Source organism: Calonectris borealis, chromosome W, assembly GCF_964195595.1.
Source record: "Calonectris borealis chromosome W, bCalBor7.hap1.2, whole genome shotgun sequence".
NCBI classification, from domain to species: Eukaryota; Metazoa; Chordata; class Aves; order Procellariiformes; family Procellariidae; genus Calonectris; species Calonectris borealis.
Genome location: NC_134351.1, coordinates 15,474,775 through 15,494,067, shown reverse-complemented (window position 1 = coordinate 15,494,067; position 19,293 = coordinate 15,474,775). Strand labels below are relative to the sequence as shown.

Below are 19,293 nucleotides of genomic sequence, written 5' to 3'. Positions count from 1 at the left end.
GGGGGATGGTGCGCACGCTTCTGGCGTGGGGACGCCGTGCCGATGTGTCGCCTTTTTCTCTTCCCCCCCCCGATGTCACGCGCGCAAGCCCGAGAGCGCCTCGCGCGCCTGGTGGGAAAAGGGGGCGTGGCTGGCGGCGCCCCTCTCTGACACCATGTAAGGAATGGAATGCGGGGGCGGGGCCGCCACGGCCTCAACCCGGTCACCTCTGCTAGGAAAGCCGGCGGGTGAGGAGAACCGCGCCCCGCAGCCGAAAAATACGGTAACGGCTGAGGCAGCTACCCTCGCTCCGTGGAAAGGCGGGGGCTGGCCCGCCTCCAGCGCCTCGCCTGGGGGAGCAGAGCGACGCCTGCCTTTCGCCGGAGCTCCGCGGGAGTTGAGAGCTGCTGGGAGGCGCAGAGGCGCCTCGGAGGGCAGGTAGGAGGTGGCCACGGGCTGTCCCACATGGGGTGGGGTGGCCTGAGCTCCTGCCTCAGAGGCGGACTGAAACGGGAGAAGCCGGGGTGTTGTTGTCGGGGTGCTGCTCCTCTGGGGCAGGAGCTGGGGTGGCTTACCCCACGCGTGCCCTCAACAAGCCCTTGAGGCGGCTCAGTGAGGCGTGCCCCAAATCTTTCCCTTCTATTAGAGGCACTATGGTAGCTACGGCCATTGGGCCGCGGGGTGAGCCCCCGCCCCGTGGGGTGCCCGGCGTTGCTGGCTCGCTGGTCGCGCGCGCCGTGGGTGCGTTTGCGCGCGGGCTGGTCCCTGGAAGTGCTGGCTGCAGCCTGGTGCGAGCTCCACGCGGCCGGCTCGCTTCGCAGATGGTCCAGCTTGGAACCGCTCTGGTAGCCCAAGGTGAAGGGCTCCGTGCCACGACCCGCGGTGAGTAGATTGAACGCAATTAACGTGTTGTGTTTGCCTTGGTGTCGAAAAGGTCTGTAAATGGCTGGTGTTGGCCATCTCTGTCCCGGTAAATTTTTAGCAAGCGGTGCGATGCGGTGCGTAATGCTCGCAGTTGCCGCAGAGCGTAAAGTGAGAAGGATTCTTTTTATTTTTCTGTGTTCATTAAAAACCATACCATTCGGGATCATACCGACTCCTCAAATTAAATGGCCTTCCTGGAAAAAAAAAAAAAAAAGAGAAAATGCTGATGAGCCACAGTAGCAGGCTGAGGATATAAGACTTCTGCATAGCACAGGGTAAATACCAAATGCTACCTCTGCTTGTAGCAGGGAATTCTGTCCCTAATTACAGCCACACTGCTAATATAAAATATTATGAAAATGATATACAATAAGGATCAGAGCTAGCAAATAAAGCTGATACCATCTTTCTTATGGAGAGAGACTTTGATGTATCATTTTAGAACAATCAATATTTTTAATTAATTAAATATTTTGGAACTTTAGCTTGAAAATGGCATTTTTGGCGACTTACAGTTGAAAACACTTATTCATCTCGCTTGGATTTAACAATGAACAGCACTTGATAGCATACGATGCAGAAGCCGTAATTTGAGTGCCTAGTTGCTTCATTCACGTAAGCTAGTTTACCCAGCTAGACTACATTTTCCATGATGCAATGCAAGCGTTCAGCTGGGAGGTGCGCAGTCGGGAGATGGCTCTGTCAGGGAATGCAGCGAAAGAATGTCAAGTGTGTCAGGCGTAAGATCTAAGAAGTACAAATAACATCAAATTGACTTGAAACTTAACATCTACTTTTTGTTTCCACCAAAACTCGAGACTGCAGAAATAGTTTATTTTCTAAACAGGTGATTGAAGAGCTTTGCGGAAACTGCGTTTTCCATTAAAAATGGATGGGAAATTCAATGAACTGTATCAGACTTGCTGACTTTGATTTTTAAAGAAAGATCAGCAGAAAACCTGAAGATGGTTTAGAATATACAAGTATTGGCTTTTTTATATGCTAGTAAGCTCTTAGACAGTAGCATTGATTTGTAATTTTACAGGTAGAGAATTTTTTTACATCTAGGTATAGAACTTTTTTTTGCTTTTTCTGCTGTCAGTTGCTTATACTAAGAAAATGGCTAATGGTTTTTAACCAAGGAGTTTAAACTGCAGACTACAGACAGGGACTAAACTGTGTTCTGCAGAGTTTATTTTCTGTATATACTACAAGGTGTTTTTGCTTTGGGATCATGAGAGCTACCTTCTGGATAGGAAATGAGTATAAACTGATGCTTGTGCTTCTGGGTATAGACTGCACAAAACAGTTACTCTTGAGGTGCCAGTTTCATAAATTCACAGATACCTTGTTGGGATATTAACTGGCATCTTCATCATTTTAGGCATATATTTTACAAGTGATCTACTGGATTTATATACTTAACTCTAACTAAATTTTGGAGGTATTTGGGAGCCTGAATGCTACAGGCAAGAGATGAGGATGTAGTACTTTCTTTTACTATTAATATGGTATTGATTTCAGTATTTCTGAGAGCAGAGAAATGGAATATATAGAAGGTAAAAAATGAAGAACTTCATGATTGCATGTGTATGAGAGCAGAGGAAAATTATATTTAATTTTCACCCCATCACTTACTCTTTGTTAATAATTGTTCACATCTTGAAGCATTTTTTCTTCTATGTTCTTCTAGCTCTATTTCTGTTTTAAACAAGTGTCTAGCAAGTCAGTAAAAATGCTCTTCTAAATTGGGTAATGGCTGTTCTTTACCAGGTCTTAGCCACCTGCTGCAATAAAAATAACACACTAATGCCACTGGAAGAATTCTTCCTGTCATAGTAAAGAAGCTTTACAGTAAAAATTGAGAAATAAGAAGAGAGATATGCCAATGAAAAATAGAACTTCCATAATAAGCAGCAGTAGTCCATGTGTCAGTTATCTCAACTTAGTCATTCTTCTGTCTTTTCAGATCTGGGCAGAAATTATCAAATTCACCTAAGAAATCCCAGAGAAAAGCAGGTGGAAAAGCCCATAGAACCACCTTTTTCATCCATCTACTACTCAGCAGGAATAGCTACTTCCCATTAAGTCTATGAATATTAATAGCTACACAGGATGCTGTTGAAGCTTTTTTCATTTCTGGGCTAGGGAGTACATGAGGTAATGGCATCTTTGCTCTTGAAATTCTGCCATAAGCACCAGGTATGCTTCTCCTTGGGCTCCCTCTGCATTAGTGTAGCTCCATAATGGCTTGCAAATTATAATCTGAGTCTGAAGTTCCTTTGTCCCACTAGTATTGCCCCTTGAGTTCCTTTAACTTTCTGAAAGCAAGTGGGAAGATGTGTTAATTCCAGGGAAGAAATTAAAATGTGTTAAAGCCGTACCTGAACTGTATTTAAATTTATAGTTAGTTTTTTCTTTCAATGGATGTTCTTCTTGTGGAAAGACCTTGCTGAGCTGAGTATTCATTTCCTCTTTTTCTGCCTCATGGTTTTGGGAGGTCTGTATTCCAGAGCTACATAGAGAGGAAGAAATGGCTGCAAAACAGCAACCTTGACTTGGTTAACTTCCTGCATGTAATCAAAGGCTATTCTATGAGCTACTTGGAAAAATACCCTTGGCCACCACTCAGTGAAATTCATTCTTAATAATGTTTGAAAGCATTAGGCCACTTGCAGTCATTTTTGCTCATTCCAGTAATACATACAGGGCTTAAGCATTCTACCAGTTATGGTAATTTAAAAGAAAGATCACATACAGCTGCACAGTTGTGTTTGTATGAAGCAAACAATGGTCTAAATGTAGAAAAATGGATTGCAGACAACCTAATGTTGGCCAACACAAGTCACCCTGGTGGTTAAAACTTATCTGGAAAGATGAGAACAAGAACAACCATTAAGAGGAGGCATGGCATGTAAGCTGAACAAGAGTCCAGATTCATGCGCTGCATAAAAAGTTTCTAAACACTGGGAGGGTAGGGGGTCAAAGATGAAGAGGAAGAAACTCAGGAAGGGAGGCTAGAGGGCTCTCAGAGCTAGAACTTTAAGAAAAAACACAAGAAAAATTACTCAAGGTGGCAGCACTAAAATAATCAAATACAAAATGACTGATGGGCCTACTGAAACAGTTGAATTTAAAATGCTGAAACAAGTCCTTTTTAACCTGTTTCTTTAAGCTTTTTTAGATAACTAAGCACTTCAGTTCTTGTAAGAAAGCTATAGGTTTTATGGATTCCAAATGTATTCTATAATTTATCATTTGAAAGCTTGAAAAACACTGCTGTAGGTAAAGGTAGTGAATATCACTACACTTTGCAGTGTAGTGACTCTGGAAATTCAAATACAGGAAAATGGATAATAGCGATGAGTGTCGATGAAGTTATCGTCTTAAGATTGGTCAATGAAGAAAATAGTGTGCTTGATCAATATCTTCAGTTTTACAATGTTTTCTTAAATAGTTTCATTCATTATGTTCAGAAACTATTTTTAATTTAAGGAGTTAAAAATAGAGCGTTTGCCTTTTAGTAGCCTTTTAAATCAAATACTCTAGGATAAATATTGCCAGCTCTTTAGAGTCTCTCTATTAAAGTGAAAATAAACCAGCAGCACTGAATGAGCCCTTTCAAAGTGCAGCTTTTTATTCTAATTAAATTCTATGATGATTCCAAAACTGGAGTCAGAGGCTAGAATCTAAAAGCATTTAGGAAAATGTACTTAAAATACTAAGTGTGCTTTGCCAGTATTCTACAATAATGAAAAGATACAAACATCCTAATTTGTCCTAAATCCTCTTGACATTCATTTCTGTGTCCTCTGCCTTTTTGTGGCTTGATACTTGACATATGAAGTCATTCTGAGATGGACTGAAGGGTAGGGCATTGTGTGTGCCAGAGTCCCAGAGCTGTGTGAATTAATGCTGTTCTGTATTTCCTCAAGGAATGAGCACATTCAGTTTACATTTATTGAGAATAGACCCTGGGAATGAATTATTTCTTCCTTATAAGGAGCCTTGTGTTGGGATATCTGTTGGGACAGTTTAGCTCACTACTAAGTTACTAGGAATAAAAGCATCACTGTTACAAGTAAAATGATAATGTGAAAGTGACTTCTTAAAATTAAACATGTTGAACTGATTTAGAAGATTCAGAATTTCGAAGTCTTGGAATAGAGGAACAAGAGCGTCTCACCTTTCTTTGGAGTTTTAACTTATTCACTTACCATTTGCAAAAAGTTAAAAGCAGAAAATCCTGTCTCTGAGAGGAAACTAGATATAACATCCCTTCTATAGATCTGAGTTGCAGAATTCATGAACACTCAAAGTAAAAACAGTGTTATTACTCTCACAAGCTTTTCTAAACTTTATTTGTAAAGGATTATATTTTTTCTAATATCAAAATAAAAGCAAATTTGATGAAAACTTCAGGTTTTAAAATAACTTTCTTCTAGGTATTTTTTCTCTTTACTGCAAGTGCATACACTTAATTGTGGTAAAGTAGCTGTGTAATGCTTTTTTAAAAAAAAAAAAAGGTTACTCTAAGCTTTATCATTTTCTGGTCAGAAGTCCTCCACCAAAAATGTGATAGGCCAGTTAAGAAGTTAATCAGTTGCAAAATGCCACCGATTGATCTACCATCATGTATAGGAACACCTCAGCACATATAATGTACAGAAAGTGAAGTAGACTGGTGGTCTAAATGGAAACATCATTGGACTGCCTTCTTGTGGATAAGCATCCTACACTAAGAAATCTCCTTTTTATCTTCTCCGGCTTCCTTCCTTTAAACTGCATTTTACTTTAGACTTCCTTGCATTAGACCAAATAGCTACTTTGCCATGGCAGGCAACATAATAATTCTTGGGCAGAAACTCTGTGTGAAGATGGGCATGCAAACCTCAATCCACTAATGTAAGGAACAAAAGGCATTGCTTACCCAGATTTTCACCTATGACAAAGATAGAGAAACAACATATACTAAAAATTCTCAGAAGTGCATTTTCCAGGATGTTAAGTGCTGGTAGAACGGCTTTAAAGGAAAAAAAAAAACAAAAAACCAAAAAAAAACCAAAACCCACCAAAAAAAAAAAGAACCCTCTTCCTCCCATTTCAAGAAGTCTGAGTCCAGATTCATTTGTGATGGTGAGGGAGCTGTACTTACAAGGGAACAGCTTAAATATGCCAAAAACTGAAGCTCCTGCCTATGTGCTAGAGATGCGGTGCGTATCTGTAGGATACCTTGTTGTTCCGGTGCATCCTTGTCTCCACCAGTGCAGCCAAGACAGCAGTGCAAGGAAGAGGAAAGTATAGCTAACTGGCCAGCAATTGCTTCGGATATTTGCCAGTCTTCTGTGAACTTCTCTGCCTTTATAAATTATAACTGAGGACCTGCAGAAAGTATGGAGGCAGAGAAAAGGCAGAGATAGCTAAACAACACTTAAATCATTCCTGTTTTAAAAAACTGGCATTCTTTTAAAAAGCTTGGGTACAATGTCTGCTTCCTCTAACTTAGTCACCAGTGATTGCATTTAGCAAGCTGGGGAAACTGAGCTGGACTTAAAGATTTATTTTTTTTTTCTTAACAGTCCATTTAAACTTTGATTCCTACTGATTCTTAAATTCTTAGTTTACAAGTATTCAAACAGTATTACAAACCTGCCTCTAGCTTTGCTGGGACTGAAACACCCAGTCAGGATTTACAGACTACTCTTTTCTTGGGTTGTATCAAAGACAAACTTACAAGGTAGTGCTCTAAATATGAGGGCTTCTGTATAATTTAGACATCCTATGAAATTAGAGACTGAGTTTTTCTCTATGGCAGAAAAATGATGCTGTGCCATCTGGTTAAGCTTCATTTAGTCAAAGAGGACTATGCACTGAGGAATAATTAATGAAGACCCAGTGTGAGGGTATAACATTCTGGGGAGTTGTTTTTAATTTTTTTTTTCTTTCCTTTTTTTTTCCAGATTTCATCTTCTATTTGTATCTGTATAGCAGTATTTGGTGTCAACTCCATCCTTAAGCAAAGTGCCATTTAAAGGTGATGGTATTTTTGCAGGTTGGGTTTAACTAAATAAAACTTAGTTACAGTAAAACTGTACTGCTCTGTCCCGATTAATGCCCCATAAACATTCCATTCACTTATCTTCCTTCTTCCTATTCTTCCTGTCCTGGAGTCTTGGAAATTGTACCAGAGCTAATATCTCAAGCTAAGCCTTGTAATCAAATTCAGAAGATAGAGATAAGCTATGGTTAGAGCTCTGCAGTAAAATTTTGTCAGAGAACCCAGTACTTCCTTCTACTTCAGTAGCTTCAAAGGTTTTGTTGGAATCCCTTTCTTGGAGCAGGGATTTAATTTTTTTTCCCTACTGGTCTGTCGCTAAACAACATCTAACTTTTGAAGTTATTCTGAATAGAAAGGGAGAACATTCTTCTTTTTCCTCTTCTGTGCTTCAGGGATTAAGATGAGCTGAGAGATATGCCTCTGCTGTACTTCCCCACTTGGAATAATAGAAGCACAATGTACTCTTATATTTCCGGAAAGTTAGTGCTTTGAGCCTCTTCCAGGGGGGTATTAAGAGTTGCAAGAATTTGGCAGGTTTACTACTGAAAAGGAAGGGGCCCCTTGATACTTAATACTTATCCATGCTTCTTTGCTTCAATAAATTAGGCAGGACTCATGGGACAGCTGTCTTATTGCTAGACACTGTCCTCTGCTGGGCTGTATTGGGGTCCTTCAGAAGGAATAGATACAGGCACTGTGTGTGGTGTGGTTCAAATGCTCTAAGAGGTACTGTGTCAGGCTGACTGTGGGCTTAGGCAGATGTCACCATCAGTCATCCTGCGGATGTTGTGATCCATGAGCAGGAGGGAGAGAAAACTCTTCTGGTGTGTTCATGTAAAATACGTTTTTTTTAGTGGTTCAAAAAATGGAGCCTCTGGGCAGGGACGGGTCTCAATGGAGCCTCTGAATTCATCCAGTTGTACTGAAGATCCGATGCTATGTTACTGCTCCCCAAATCTGAGAAGAAGGAAGAATCTCTCCAGTACCCTAAGTCAGAACTGCTTCCCAGTTAGTAATTTTAATATATGCTTCTCAGAGCTTTGTTACAGCCAGCACAAAAATCACCTTGTTCTTCTGTGGTTACAGTGGTTCTGAGCAGCAGCAGCAAAGCCTGACAGATGCTGTCCAGTTTTCACTATGCTCAGGGCAGCAGCACAGGCACCAAAGCTCTCTGTAGGCATGCTTGGACAACCAGTACCGAGTCAGTTTGCACCCTACTCTGACCTTTCAATTTATCTCTGCAAACATAAAGGCTTTGATTTTTGTTTTTTAAAACAAAAGTTCATTGGCTGCAGTTGAATGGCTGCTTTTGAAGTTCTCTAGGAAAGCTAGAGATCTTTTCTTTAAAAAGAAAATAAGAAATCACTAGGATATGAGTTAGGAGTGGAAGAACTGAGGAAGAGAAGGGCAGAACTAATGCGAGTAAGATTTGAAGGATGAGTTTATAAACCCAGTCCCTTGCCAACTCCATCCTCTAAATGGCATTTACTTTCAGGGAAATTGGATCCACCCTGGACTGATTCTAGCATCGGGAAAATCCTCCTAAAATAGCTCTGGGCCTTACAAAAGTTGCAGTTTCCTATTCCAATAATTGATGCTGTGGTGACAACCTCCATCTGGTACTTATGAGTCGCAGTTACCACATCTGCTAAGGGGAAGAAGGCAAATTTTTCCCTTTGCTCAGAATCTCTTGCCTTGTCTGCAATGATGGTCCTAGGAGTGAAAAATTGTTTGCTAAGTTTGAGCACTTCTTGAAAGAGATGGTGTCCCCTATACTGGCAACTTGGAAATGAAACTGCAATCTGTTTACTCAGATCAGTCTGAGAGAGAGAGACTGGTGGAACCATGCTCTGCCTTCCCTGAGACAGAAACAGGAACAGCCACCAGAAAAAAATTAAGATCAAGGGGATCCTGTATCCTCTCCCCGCCAGGGTGAAGGCAGTAGCTTAAAGGAAAGGAGTGAATGGAGGCAAGTCCACGCTTGGGGCGGCAGGTGAACCCCCTCCCTGCCTACCTCGCCTTCCCAGGTATGAGGCTCTGGATTTGGAAAGTCAGTCAATGGATTATGTGGACAATGGTCCATCTACACCAGAGGTGTTGCCAAGGTCAGAAAGGCCTACCCCCTGTATCACGACCACCTCCACGAGGAAGAAAAGACAGGTTATAGTTGTAGGTGACTCCCTTCTGAGGGGAACAGAGGGTCCAATATGCCAGACAGACCCTCTTAGGGAAGTCTGCTGCCTCCCTGGGGCCTGGGTTAAGGACATCACTAGGAAACTTCCTAGCCTGGTATGGCCCTCGGACTATTACCCATTACTGCTCTTCCATGTGGGTGGCGATAAAGCTGCAACACGTAGTCCAAGGGCAATCAAAAGAGGCTTCAGGGCCTTGGGATGGTTGGTAAGGGGATCTGGAGCACAGGTTATTTTTTTATTCCTCTATCCTTCCAGTTGCAGGCAGCAATGTTGGAAGAAACAGACGGACCCAGTCTATTAATAAATGGCTCCATGGCTGGTGTCACTGCCACAATTTTGGGTTTTTCAATAATGGGATGGTCTACATGGCACCAGGCCTGCTGGTGTCAGATGGGATTCACCTTTCTCAAAGGGGGAAGAAGGTCTTTGCTCACGAGCTAGCGGGGCTCATTGACAGAGCTTTAAACTAGACTTGAAGGGGGAGGGGGATAATATCAGGCCTGCCCGTGACAAGCTGTGGGACGACACGCCAAGGTTTGAGGGACAGGGTGCTAGCGAGGGCCCTCAGCCTGTTGCTCTGCGACGTGCTGGGTACACTGGAGCACACCTGAAGTCTTACGGAGATGAGCCAGGGGCTCCTGAGGTAACAGGAGCCAACAGGGAAAGACCAGTGAAATACCTCAAAGGAATTAAGGTGTGTTCCTCTAAGAAGGTGACATGGCTGACAGCCCAGCTGAAGTGCCTCTACACCAATGCACGCAGCATGGGCAACAAACAGGAAGAGTTGGAAGCCACCATGCTGCTAGAAAGCTACGACCTAGTTGCCATTACTGAAACTTGGTGGGACGAATCCCATGACTGGAGTGCGGCTATCGATGGCTACAGGCTGTTCAGAAGGGACAGGCGAGGAAGGAGGGGTGGAGGGGTTGCCCTCTACATCAAGAAATGGATAGATTGTGAAGAGCTGCCTCTGAAGAATAGCCATGAGCAGGTTGAAAGCTTATGGGTAAGAATTAGAGACCGAGGCAACAAAGGGAACCTTGTGGTTGGTGTTTACTACAGGCTGCCCAATCAAGGGGAGCCTCTTGACGAAGCCTTCTTACTCCAGCTACAGGAGGCATTGCGCGCTCAGGCTCTCATCCTGCTGGGGGACTTCAACTACCCCGACATCTGCTGGAAAAGCAGCACGGCGAGCCGTAGGCAATCCAGGAGACTCCTGGAGTGCATTGAGGATAACTTCTTAGGCCAGGTAATAGACAGCCCTACCAGAGGGGATGTGATACTGGACCTGATGGTCACCAATGCAAGTGAGCTAATCAGTGACATCAAGATTGGAGGCAGCCTGGGCTGCAGTGATCATGCACTGGTGGAGTTCGCAGTCCTGAGGGCTATGGGTCAGGACCCTGAATTTTAGGAAAGCAAACTTCCAGCTGTTCAAGGCGTTAGTCAATAGGACCCCCTGGGAAACTGCCTTCAAGGACATGGGAGCAGAACAGAGCTGGCAGATCTTTAAGGACGCTTTCCATAGAGGGCAAGAGCTCTCGATCTCCAGGTGTAAGAAATCAGGAAAGGAAGGCAAGAGACCAGCATGGATGAGCCAAGACCTGCTGGTCAAACCAAAGGGCAAGAAGGAAATGCACAGGCAATGGAAGCAGGGACAGGTATCCTGGGAAGAGTATAGGGACATTGCCCGGTTGTGCAGGGATGGGGTCAGGAAGGCCAAGGCGCAGCTAGAGCTGAACTTGGCAAGGGATGCCAAGAATAATAAGGGCTTCTATAGGTATGTCAGCCAGAAAAGGAAGGTCAAAGAAAGCATACCCCCCCGATGAACACGACTGGCAAACTGGTAACAACGGATGAGGGGAAGTCTGAGGTACTCAACAACTTTTTTGCCTCAGTCTTCACTGGCAACCTCTCTTCGCACACCTCTTGAGTGGATGGACCGTAAGACAGGGACTGGGGGAGCAAAGTCCCTCCCACTGTAAGAGAAGATCAAGTTCGAGACCACCTGAGGAACCTGAACATACATAAGTCTATGGGACTCGACAAGATGCATCCCAGAGTCCTGAGGGAATTGGCTGATGTAGTTGCCAAGCCACTCTCCATGATATTTGAAAAGTCATGGCAGTCAGGTGAACACCCCGGCGAATGGAAAAAGGGAAACATTGCACCCATTTTTAAAAAGGGTGGAAAGGAGGACCCTGGGAACTACCGACCTGTCAGCCTCACCTCTGTGCCTGGGAAGATCATGGAACAGATCCTCCTGGAAGCTATGCTAAGGCACATGGAGGACAGGGAGGTGATTCGAGACAGCCAGCATGGCTTCACCAAGGGCAAGTCCTGCCTGACCAACCTAGTGGCCTTCTATGATGGAGTGACTACATCAGTGGACATGGGAAGAGCTACGGATGTCATCTATCTGGACCTCTGTAAGGCCTTTGACATGGTCCCCCATAGCATCCTTCTCTCTAAACTGGAGAGGTATGGATTTGGTGAACGGACTACTCGGTGGATAAGGAATTGGTTGGATGGTTGCATCCAGAGGGTAGTGGTCAACGGCTCAATGTCCAGATGGAGATCAGTGATGAGTGGTGTCCCTCAGGGGTCAGTATTGGGACCAGTACTGTTTAATATCTTCATCAATGACATAGTGGGATTGAGTGCACCCTCAGCAAGTTTGCAGGCAACACCAAGCTGAGTGGTGTGGTTGACATGCCTGAGGGATGGGATGCCATCCAGAGGGACCTGGACAAGCTCGAGAAGTGGGCCCGTGTGAACCTCATGAAGTTCAACAAGGTCAAGTGCAAGGTCCTGCACCTGGGTCGGGGCAACCCCTGGTATCAATACAGGCTGGGGGATGAAGGGATTGAGAGCAGCCCTGCCGAGAAGGACTTGGGGTTACTGATGGATGAAAAGCTGGACATGAGCCGGCAATGTGCGCTCGCAGCCCAGAAGGCCAACCGTATCCTGGGCTGCATCAAAATAAGCATGGCCAGCAGGTCGAGGGAGGTGATTCTGCCCCTCTACTCTGCTCTGGTGAGACCCCACCTGGAGTACTGCGTCCAGCTCTGGAGCCCTCAGCACAAGAAAGACATGGACCTGTTGGAGTGGGTCCAGAGGAGGGCCACAAAAATGATCAGGGGGATGGAACGCCTCTCCTATGAGGAAAGGCTGAGAGAGTTGGGGTTATTCAGCCTGGGGAAGAGAAGGCTTCGGGGAGACCTTATTGTGGCCTTTCAGTACTTAAAGGGGGCTTATAAGAAAGATGGGGACAGACTTTTTAATAGGGCCTGTTGCGACAGGACAAGGGGGAATGGTTTTAAACTAAAAGAGGGTAGATTTAGACTAGATATAAGGAAGAATTTTTTTATGATGAGGGTGGTGAAACACTGGAACAGGTTGCCCAGAGAGGTTGTAGATGCCCCATCCTTGGAAACATTTAAGGTCAGGTTGGACGGGGCTCTGAGCACCCTGATCTAGTTGAAGATGTCCCTGCTCACAGCAGGGGGGTTGGACTAGATGACCTTTATAGGTCCCTTCCAACCCAAACTATTCTATGATTCTATGATTTTAAGAAGCGTAAATGAAGAGGAACCACTTTAAGAGTACCTGGGGATTGGTCTAAGTTGCATTATTGCCATTGAACGTGGGTTTATTTCATGCTGTTTACTAAATGGAGAGTATAACCATGGCAACATTCATGACATGCTCTGTATGGATCTGCCAACACGAGAGTGATGTTAGCATTCAGAAGACAACTGTTTGAAAGTGGCTTGAGAAATGAAAAATCATGTTTCGGACTACAGTCCAGATGAGAATGCACTTCAGCATCTGCAAAGTGAACATTATGCAAAATTTACTACTTTGGCTTAAGCTGATCTCAGCAAGAGTATTTGTGTTATCATTTGTATAGATCTTACCTTGATGAGTGAAAGCATAATGGTATAAATATTAATAGCCAGTGACGATTCTGAAAAGCCCCATAACAGCCTTAATTTTGTGTGAAGTATACTTAAAAATACAAATACTACTAGCCTTATATGCTGAACTGTAGTGCAAAGGTAGTTAAAATCTTTTTTCCAAGTTTACTTGGAAAAAAATAAAGAATGACAGTTCCTAGACGAGATGAAGGTTTTACTGTCTGCATACAAAGAAAAAAGGTGTGGGGTGAATGTAAATAAGGAGGGGAATATAAAAGGAAATTTCTAGACCTGAGTTAGTCCTCTGCTGTCCCAGGTATAAACTGTTGATAAACAGAAAGACATGTTTCTGTAAATAAGCTTCACAAGTCCTTTAGGAGATGTGTAGGAAAATATAGAACTGCTTTTAACTAACTTTTGAAAGTTGGCTAGATTTTAAGCTGACTCTGTCCTTTCAACAGATGCTCAGAACAGTGACTGTTCTTTATTGCCTCAACACACCCTCTTGGGATAACACATCAGCCAGTCTGATGGAATATTTTATGTAGAGTTACTACTTCTTTTGAGTCAGTGCTGTTGTCCTGGTTTTGGCTGGGATAGAGTTAATTTTCTTCCTAGTGCTGTGTTTCGGATTTAGTATGAGAAGAATGTTGATAACACACTGATGTTTTCAGTTGTTGCTAAGTACCCTGCTAGTCAAGGACATTCAGCTTAAAAAAAAAAAAGGCCAACGGGGTATTCCATACCATGTGACGTCATGCTCAGTATATGAATGGTAGGCGTGATCCAGGAAGTAGCGATCGCTACTTGGTTATCGGTCAGCGCGGGTGGTGAGCAATTGCATTGTGCATCACTCATTTTGTATATTCTATCATTATCATTATTATTATTATTTTCCCTTTTCTGTTCTATTAAACTGTCTTTATCTCAACCCACGAATTTTTCTCACTCTTACCCTTCCGATTCTCTCCCCGTCCCACTGTGAGGGGGGGGAGTGAGTGAGCGGCTGCGTGGTATTTGGCTGCCTGCCAGGTTAAACCATGACAGCTGTAAACAGCAATCACGTCTGCAAAGAACACAGCATCATTCATGTCCCTTGCTGCCCTCGTGGCTAGAAGTGGTACATTTAGGGAGGGTTATGTTACTCCTAAGAATCATATGGAGTATAGAAATGATGGAAATGTTGCTAGTAAATCACAAAAGACTGAATAATTAAATATTTTTTTTATGTTTGGAGCATATGGGTAAATCCCAAACTTTTATCGCTTCACAAGGTGAGAAAACACATCCTATTCCAGCAGTAACTCAGGAGCATGTTAGCCATCAAAGCTAGGTTTGAAGTAACATGTTCAGATAACTTTAATTCAGTGTTTATATTCAAACTGACCGAGCAGCTATCTGCATTGCTACTGTTTGTTTTCAATAAATTTGAAACTGGGAAAGACAATCCAGAAGACTTGACGAATTTAAGAGTACTGGCAGTAAAAAAGGTAAATAGGACAATCCAGATGATTATTGGCTAGCATCCATGTAGGTAAAAAATGTATAACTGAATACAAGTCTGATCAGTAAGCTATTAAAGAAAATCAGTAGAACTAATGTTGGTCAATATGGGTATATGAAAAACAGATCTGACCACAGTTTTATTAAACAACACACTTGATAAAAAAATATAGTCTTTAAATAACAATAGTGTTTATGTAATACTTAGACTTCTTCCAGACATTTTGACTTAACCCTGCATGATATTTTTTATATGTCATGCTAATTTAATGAATATGACCTGTTATTTAATAAAATATTGGTTAACTGACAGCCGAAACCAAAATAGTAAATGGAGGATTCTAACTGAGCAACTATATTCATATTAGGGTTATTTGAGGAATTGCTTTTGGCCATGTGTTATTTACTGTTTGTTTTAAATGACATCAAAGATTGTACAAAATTATTAATGATAGCTCATAGATGACTCAAAAGATTGGGGATGTAATAAGCAACAAAGATAAGTCATTGATGCAGTCCAGATTACTTTATTAAATAAGTTGAGTGCAAGCATACAAGTGTTTTGTGGCTAACTATTAAGTAATACGTCTGTGAACAGTGAAAGCAGACTGTCCTTTTTACCTGTCCATTTGGTCTGCACACCAAATACCAGAGCTCAAGAACAGAGAAGACACCCAAATTTGGGGCCATTGAAGGTCAGTTGAGCAAGGTGTTCTCAAAATACAGTTCCCTAGAAAACACAGCCTTTTGTTTTAGGGGAGTCTAAGTTTCCAATTTGTTTTCCTGGGATTCCTTGTATATCACGGCTCATCTCCAAAACATGCAGTTATGTTACATGCTTACACAACTTTATTATGGCATCTCAGAGTAATGCTAGAACATTCCCATGCTATAGATTTATTCTGCTTTTGAACTTTGAGCCAGTCTTTTTAAATATTTTTCTTATGCCATAGATGTGTCACTATTACCCTTTCTCTGCCTTGCATAGCCTTTTTACATGTATATATTTGCTATCATTCCAGACTACACTTTCATCTAATCATCAGCAAGTTTGCAGACTATGTTTTTCCTCTATGAAGAGAATCCCCATGTCAGAGGATCTTTTACCTCTCTAACTGGCCCAACTTATGCAAGGCAGCCTTAAAACTAGTGGATCTTGACAAAAAAGTATGTCTTATTCTTTCTGTGTGTTCCTTCTTCTTTGTCTCTCCCAGCTTTACTAGTATCAGAGTTAGAGCTCTACAAAATTACTCCAGATTGTTTCTGAACAAGTCTATTGGTACAAATAAGGGAATAAAATCATGTCTGCAGATAATTCCCATAGTTTAATCATCAGTCACATCATGGCAAAGTTAATGCAGCTGTTGTGTTTTTCATCTTCAGAAATTTGTGTTTTGCTTGACCTAAGAAGAACTGAAAATGCTGGTTGGAATTTTTCTTCTGTTAACAATTTTTTATTTGGCGATCTGGAGGAGGAATTAAGAGGTACAGAGAGATTTATCGAGGAACGTAACAATGAATGAACTCTTAAATATGGTGCTTTGTTCAAAAAGCCTCATGTAATTCTTGGCTATGCAAAGACAAATCTCTAGGGACGACAAAGACAATACTAGTTCTATGTTTGGCACTGAAACAATTTTTGTTGGAATTTGCTTTGTCCAGTTTAGGATTCAAGACGACTGTTGGTAGACTGTATTGGGTTTGCGTGGTAAGGTTTTGGTAGCAGGGGGGCTACAGAGGTGGCTTCTGTGAGAAGATGCCAGAAGCTTTCCCCATGTCTGACAGAGCCAATGCCAGCTTGCTCCAAGACGGACCCGCCGCTGGCCAAGGCTGAGCCAATCAGTAACAGTGGTAGCGCCTCTGTGATAACGTATTTAAGAAGGGGGGAAAAAACTGCTGCGCAACAGCAGCTGGGAGAGAGAGGAGTGAGAATATGTGAGAGAAACAACTCTGCAGACACCAAGGTCAGAGAAGAAGGAGAGGGAGGAGGTGCTCCAGGCGCCGGAGCAGAGATTCCTCTGCAGCCCGTGGTGAAGACCATGGTGAGGCAGGCTGTCCCCCTGCAGCCCATGGAGGTCCACGGTGGAGCAGATATCCACCTGCAGCCCATGGAGGACCCCACGCCAGAGCAGGTGGATGTGCCTGAAGGAGGCTGTGACCCTGTGGAGAGCCCGCGCTGGAGCAGGCTCCTGGCAGGACCTGTGACCCCATGGAGAGAGGAGCCCACGCTGGAGCAGGTTTGCTGGCAAGACTTGTGACCCTGTGGGGGACCCACGCTGGAGCAGTCTGTTCCTGAAGGACTGCACCCTGTGGAAAGGACCCACGCTGGAGCAGTTCGTGAAGAACTGAAGCCCATGGGAAGGACCCACGTTGGAGAAGTTCGTGGAGGACTGTCTCCTGTGGGAGGGACCCCGTGCTGGAGCAGGGGAAGAGTGTGAGGAGGAAGGAGCGGCAGAGACAACGTGTGATGAACTGACCACAACCCCCATTCCCTGTCCCCCTGCACCGCTCAGGGGGGAAGATGTTGGAAAGGACCCACGCTGCAGCAGTTCATGAAGAACTGCAGCCCATGGGAAGGACCCACATCAGAGAAGTTTGTGGAGAACTGTCTCCTGTGGGAGGGACCCCACGCTGGAGCAGGGGAAGAGAGTGAGGAGGAAGGAGCGGCAGACACAATGTGTGATGAACTGACCGCAACCCCCATTCCCCGTCCCCCTGTGTTGCTTGAGGGGAGGAGGTAGAGAAGCCGGGAGTGAAGTTGAGCCCGGGAAGAAGAGAGGGGTGGGGTGAAGGTGTTTTAAGATTTGTTTTTTATTTCTCATTATCCTACTCTGATTTGATTGGCAATAAATTAAATTAATTTCCCCAAGTCAGGTCTGTTTTGCCTGTGATGGTAATTGCTGTGTGATCTCCCTGTCCATATCTCAACCCACAAGCCTTTCATTATATTTTCTCTCCCCTGTCCAGCTGAGGAGGGGAGTGATAAAGCATCTTGGTGGGCACCTGGCATCCAGCCAAGGTCAACCCACCACATAGACAGAAAAGGTTGAGAGAAGAGCCAGAAAAATCATTGATTCATGTGGCGTGATGCAAGGAAGTTTTTCTGTTTGGTTTATCAAACAGAAAAGTGTATTGACTGCAGTCCAAAAGTTTCTGCAATGAAATAGAAACTTAATACCTGGCTTTTCCATCTAGCTGACAAAGACAACAGGATCTGATTGCTGGATGTTGAAGCTGAAAAAAATCAGACTAGAATTGAGTGGTCCAATTTTCCCTAAATAATGAGCAATTAACCATTGGAACAGTTTGATGAAAATTATAATGGGTTTTCCATCTCTAGCAGTTTTAACCTCAAGAGATGTCTTTCTTAAAAGACATATTCTAGTTGAACTCAGCAGTAGTTCAGGAAATTTCCGGGACTTCTATGACAAAACAGATCAGCCCAGATGGTTACAGTGGATGTTCTAGCCTTATCTCTGCTATGGGCTTCATGCTCCAGTTTTTTGCCTATGGATGCTGACAGTTGTACTGGAGCTTCAGTGCAGCTGCAGCAGTTTAAGAAAGGGCATAATCGTCTGTAAATGGTATAGTGTGGCAAGGGATCCAAACTGCAGAAAAGCCTGTCCTAAAGATGTACGCAGAGGACAGCCAGCCACACATGGAATTTTAGCACTCCTTTTTCTTGTTTATTCCAGTTTTTGAGCAACAATCTTGTGAATTAACAGTGTATGTGGCGATTCTGTGCTACTATATAAGCTTGCGGCCATATACAGAAGGTAGAATACTGTTTTGGATTAACAGTCCTAGCTCATGTATCAACTCTTGTACGCCTGCATGATTTTAAATGCACCAAGGATATGTCTGTATTGACACTTGATTTTTTAGCTTGTCCAAAACTTGCAACTTGCATTTGGGCTCTTGTTTGTAAAGTGATTGTCGTAGTTTAACCCCAGCCAGCGACTGAGCACCATACAGCCGCTCGCTCACTCCCCCCCGGTGGGATGGGGGAGAGAATTGGAAGAGTAAAAGTGAGAAAACTCGTGAGAAAACTCGTGGGTTGAGATAAGAATGGTTTAATAATTGAAATAAAATAAAACAGTAATAATAATAATAAAAAAAGAATATACAAAGCAAGTGATGCATGATGCAATTGCTCACCACCTGCTGACCGATGCCCAGCCAGCTTTCCCCTAGTTTATTTATTGAGCATGATGTCATATGGTATGGAATACCCCATTGGCCAGTTTGGGTCAGCTGTCCTGGCTGTGCCCCCTCCCAGCTTCTTGTGCATCTCCAGCCTTCTCAGTTGGTAGAGTATGGGAAGCTGAAAAGCCCTTGACTACTGTAAACATTACTTAGCAACAACTAAAACATCAGTGTGTTATCAACATTATTCTCATACTAAATCCAAAACACAGCACTATACCAGCTACTAGGAAGAAAATTAACTCTATCCCAGCCAAAACCAGGACAGTGATATTTAGTCCTTCAAATAAAAAGTGCAGAAGTAATTAGTAACATTAGCTTATCATTATTTACAGCAAACCAATTCCCTCTTTGTGCATAGAAAAATAAAATTATACCCTTGCCTGGCTGAAATCTTCCTTTCTGCAAGTAATAAAAAAGGCAAAGATCCCTTACAATGGCTACTTCAGCCTTCTTGCAGCTTGGGACAAAACCACATTGGCAGAAGGACAATGTTCTGTCTCTGATG

At 43.3% G+C, this 19,293-nt stretch overlaps 1 long non-coding RNA gene across 2 annotated transcripts; it reads left to right on the top strand.

Annotated features, from left to right (window-relative positions):
- The first annotated feature begins 4 nt into the window (after positions 1–4).
- LOC142074835 (uncharacterized) lies at positions 5–19,011 on the top strand. Of its 2 annotated transcripts, none has more exons than XR_012670723.1 (3): positions 5–861; positions 6,864–6,937; positions 15,963–19,011. It is a non-coding gene; the product is annotated as an uncharacterized LOC142074835 (long non-coding RNA). The 2 variants fall into 2 exon arrangements; XR_012670724.1 differs by lacking the exon at positions 15,963–19,011 and adding an exon at positions 7,816–10,269.
- The last annotated feature ends 282 nt before the right edge of the window (positions 19,012–19,293 follow it).